General features: G+C 37.6%; 2 non-coding genes across 2 annotated transcripts; both read right to left on the reverse strand.

The window, feature by feature from the left end:
- Window positions 1–3149: 3149 nt before the first annotated feature.
- Window positions 3150–3268, reverse strand: LOC132134831 (5S ribosomal RNA). The gene has a single exon (XR_009429808.1). It is a non-coding gene; the product is annotated as a 5S ribosomal RNA (ribosomal RNA).
- An 814-nt stretch (window positions 3269–4082) lies between these two features.
- LOC132134832 (5S ribosomal RNA) lies at window positions 4083–4201 on the reverse strand. The gene has a single exon (XR_009429809.1). It is a non-coding gene; the product is annotated as a 5S ribosomal RNA (ribosomal RNA).
- Window positions 4202–5000: the final 799 nt, after the last annotated feature.

Consider the following 5000-nt stretch of genomic DNA (forward strand, 5'->3'; position numbering starts at 1 on the left):
ATTTATTCCCCTTTTTAAAAACTAGTGTTATCACTCCCTCTACCATTTTACTTTGTATTATTTCTGTTCTCTCCATTCTCTTATATACTTCCACTAAAATTGGTGCTACATAATTTTTATATAATTTATACCATTCTGTCCCTATCCCATCACTTCCTGGGCTTTTCCCACTTCTTAAACCTTCTATTGCAGCTATAACCTCTTCTTCCTCTATCTCTCTATCACACCATCTCTTTTCTTCTTCTCCTAGCTCCCTCTCTACACACTTCAATACTTCCTCTATACTTGTCTCATCCACACACCCTCTCATATACAACTCACCATAAAACTCTTGCACCCTCTCCAATATCTCTACATAGTCCGTTATTATCTCTCTCTTTTTTGAATATATTTCATGGATATATGTCTTACTTTGCCTTCTTTTTTCTAAACCCAGGAAATACCCTGTGCACTTTTCTCCTTCCAGTGCATATTTCGCCTTACTTCTTAAAATTGCTCCTTTGCATTTTTCCCTCTCATATCTCTCTAACCTCATATTCACTTCTATATATTTTTCCATGCAATATCCTTCTTCATCATCTACTCTGCTGAGTTCTATCCTCACTTGTTCTCTGAGCTCCCTTTCCTCTTTCATCATCCTCTCTTTTCTTTTCTTGCTATACTTTATGCTTAAAGCTTTAATTTTATTTTTTACCTCCTCCCATATCTTACCAATGTCATTATTGAATTCATCTTCCTCCCAGCATTCCTTCAACCACTGATTTTCCTGAAGTAGTAACACTTTCATCTGTTGTCTATACTCCTCTTCTTCAATATACCCTGCATTTAGTATCCACAACCCTCCACCCACCTCTCTCCTTCCGACTTTGATTCTAAATCTAACCCCATCATGATCACTAAAGTTATTCCTCTGATGTCTTATTTCATCAATATAGATTATGGTATCTCCCTGCACAATCACTAGATCAATCCTACTCTGTTTTAATATCCCTTCTCTCATCTGTCTCCTTGTGAACTCTCTCTTCTCTGGATTCTCATGTCTCCATACATCTAGTAATCCCTTATCTCTCATTACTTCCATTAACATTAATCTTGATTTTTCCCACCTGAAACTCCCTCCTTTCCCAACATCCAATCTACTACATATAATGTTAAAATCGCCTACTATTATGCACCTTCCAACAATTAGATCCTTTAGTTCTTCAATACAACACCTCTTATCATTTTCCACATTCGGAACATATATATTAATTAATCTGAATTCAATACCTTTGAATTTAAATTCTATAACTAAAATTCTCCCTACCTGGTCTCTGTACACCTGCCTTACATTTTCAATCCTATCTTTTTTAATCATTATTGCTACACCCCTTGCATTTCTTGCACCATTATTAAAGTATATATCTCCCTTCCATACATCCTTTACTTCTCTCACTTTTCCATCATCCCAATTCGTTTCTTGAATACAAATTATATCACTCCTATATGTAAATTTTAACTCCTTCAACTTGTTAATATTCCTTAACCCATTTGCATTTACTGAAGTAACAGAAACCATGCCAGCAACCCAAAGAAAAATATATTACTTTTTAAACCAAAACATCTAATACCATTTCAGAATTCACGTACCAGAGCGTTGTTCTTTTATCAGTTCAATTCTGTCCTTGTCTCTCTCCGCCTTTCTTTTGACAGTCAGTTTTTGTAGTGTTGTCTGCATTCTTTGAGGAATCTTACTTTCCTTCTTTTGAGGTACTGCTTGTTGCTCTACCTTTTTCTCTTTTTTAGTTCCCACTAGCTTTATATCCTCTTCATACTCTTCCTCCTCTTCATCTTCTTCATCCTGCTTCTCCTCCTCTTCTTCCTTCTCCTCCATCCTTTCCTCATCATCGGCCTCCTCACCAGCTGTTCCAGCTCTCTGTCCCCTTCCAGCTCCATCCTGTCCATTACCGCTTTCTCCTCCATCTTTTGTAACTTCCATGTCATCCTCGCTCACTGTGCTTTGCTTCTCTGTTTGATCGTCCTCCCTCCTCTCATCGTCTTCACTTTGTTCACCCTCCTCCTCTATCACTCTCTCTGTTTGCTCTCCACACTCCCTTGCATAGTGGCCTACCTTGCCACATGAAAAACACTTAAACTCTGGGCATTCTCGAAACAAATGCCCTGTTTTAATGCACAACCTGCATACACGCACCTGCCTGTCATGTATAACACGAAAGTACTCTGTGCCTCTTAATGTTTCAAACCTGGTTGAATATGGGAGTGAGCGAACTTCATCAGTGAACCGGACTTTTAAGAATCTCGTTCCATCTAAAATGTCAGTTCCTGGCCATACCCGGCGCTTAATGGCAGACAATGGTTTAACTCCCCATTCTTCCAGTTTTGCAAAAATCTTCTGATCTTCCAAATAAACTGGCAGGTTAATAAATGACACTACCATTTCATTGTTCACTATGTCTCTGGCATGCACCATTGCTCCTTTTACTCTAACACCGTCCATCAGTTTACTCTTTGCCATATCATCCTTCATTGTAAGTTCGTATGACCTTTCTCCTCTCACTCTGCATCCCACCACTTCTCCACACTCCTTCTTTACACCTCTTAATAAGTCCATCATAGAGATTTTTTCTGTTCCTGCCACTTCAACTTCCACAGTCAACTCTTTGGAATATTTCTCATGGTGTTCTCCACATACCTCTTTTCTGATATTCCTCCTTTCATCGCTTGCATGCATGGAAGTTTGATGTCCTTTTCCGCTGTCATTATCCATGCTTTGTCCATTGTTTGCTTGTCCGGCTTTCATTTTGAGTTCTTTGTTTGCTGCCATGCTTTCTATTTCCATCACAAAAATAAAACTGTATTTGATGGTCCCCCAAACAGCAAAGGCTGCTGGGGGAACACTGTAGACACAAAATAAACTTTAACTTTTGAAGACAGGGGTTATTTCAAAAAATAAAAACGAATTTAAATACTGTTTTAGATGTAAAGTTTCTCTGTTTGCTCTTTCACCAAGTCACTTCCTGGACTGTACCACTATCGGGCATAGCCAGGCTGGTATGGCCGTAAGCGAAGGAGGCTGCAAAGAGAGGGCTATTTAAAGATCAGCCACTATAACTGCCAGTGCATTATATAAGTAGAGAAGGAAACCTAAAAGCTTACAGCACCTGGTATTCCCAGGCGGTCTCCCATCCAAGTACTAACCAGGCCCAAACCTGCTTAGCTTCCGAGATCAGACGAGATCGGGCATAGCCAGGCTGGTATGGCCGTAAGCGAAGGAGGCTGCAAAGAGAGGGCTATTTAAAGATCAGCCATTATAATCGGTATTTCCAAGCAGTCTCCCATCCAAGTACTAACTGGGCCCAAACCTGCTTAGATTCTGAGATTGGGCATTGACTCTTTATTTATTTAATTTTTTTTTTTGCAAATTTATTACATAATTACTGAAAATTTCCAAAAGTACTAACCAGGCCCAAACCTGTTTCGGTTTTCTAAGACTGGGCATTGACTCTTTTTTTTTTTTTTTTTTTTTGCTAGATTATTAGACAATTAATGAAAAGTTCCAAAACTACTAAACAGGCCCAAACCTGTTTCGGTTTTCTAAGACTGGGCATTGACTCTTTTTTTTTTTTTTTTTTTTTGCTAGATTATTAGACAATTAGTGAAAAGTTCCAAAACTACTAAACAGGCCCAGACCTGTTTCGGTTTTCTAAGACTGGGCATTGACTCTTTTTTTTTTTTTTTTTTTGCAAGATTATTAGACAATTAGTGAAAATTTTCAAAAGTACTAACCAGGCCCAAACCTGTTTCGGTTTTCTAAGACTGGGCATTGACTCTTTTTTTTTTTTTTTTTTTGCTAGATTATTAGACAATTAGTGAAAAGTTCCAAAACTACTAAACAGGCCCAAACCTGTTTCGGTTTTCTAAGACTGGGCATTGACTCTTTTTTTTTTTTTTTTTTTATTTATGCAAAACTCTTAGATAATTACTGAAATATTCCAAAAGTACTAGGCTGCAAAGAGAGGGCTATTTAAAGATCAGCCACTATAACCGCCAGTGCATTATATAAGTAGAGAAGGAAACCTAAAAGCTTACAGCACCTGGTATTCCCAGGCGGTCTCCCATCCAAGTACTAACCAGGCCCAAACCTGCTTAGCTTCCGAGATCAGACGAGATCGGGCATAGCCAGGCTGGTATGGCCGTAAGCGAAGGAGGCTGCAAAGAGAGGGCTATTTAAAGATCAGCCACTATAATCGGTATTTCCAAGCAGTCTCCCATCCAAGTACTAACTGAGCCCAAACCTGCTTAGATTCTGAGATTGGGCATTGACTCTTTATTTATTTAATTTTTTTTTTTGCAAATTTATTACATAATTACTGAAAATTTCCAAAAGTACTAACCAGGCCCAAACCTGTTTCGGTTTTCTAAGACTGGGCATTGACTCTTTTTTTTTTTTTTTTTTTGCTAGATTATTAGACAATTAGTGAAAAGTTCCAAAACTACTAAACAGGCCCAGACCTGTTTCGGTTTTCTAAGACTGGGCATTGACTCTTTTTTTTTTTTTTTTTTTTGCAAGATTATTAGACAATTAGTGAAAATTTTCAAAAGTACTAACCAGGCCCAAACCTGTTTCGGTTTTCTAAGACTGGGCATTGACTCTTTTTTTTTTTTTTTTTTTTGCTAGATTATTAGACAATTAATGAAAAGTTCCAAAACTACTAAACAGGCCCAAACCTGTTTCGGTTTTCTAAGACTGGGCATTGACTCTTTTTTTTTTTTTTTTTTGCTAGATTATTAGACAATTAGTGAAAAGTTCCAAAACTACTAAACAGGCCCAGACCTGTTTCGGTTTTCTAAGACTGGGCATTGACTCTTTTTTTTTTTTTTTTTTTTGCAAGATTATTAGACAATTAGTGAAAATTTTCAAAAGTACTAACCAGGCCCAAACCTGTTTCGGTTTTCTAAGACTGGGCATTGACTCTTTTTTTTTTTTGCTAGATTATTAG

This window comes from Carassius carassius, unplaced genomic scaffold (assembly GCF_963082965.1).
Source record: "Carassius carassius unplaced genomic scaffold, fCarCar2.1 SCAFFOLD_60, whole genome shotgun sequence".
NCBI lineage: Eukaryota > Metazoa > Chordata > Actinopteri > Cypriniformes > Cyprinidae > Carassius > Carassius carassius.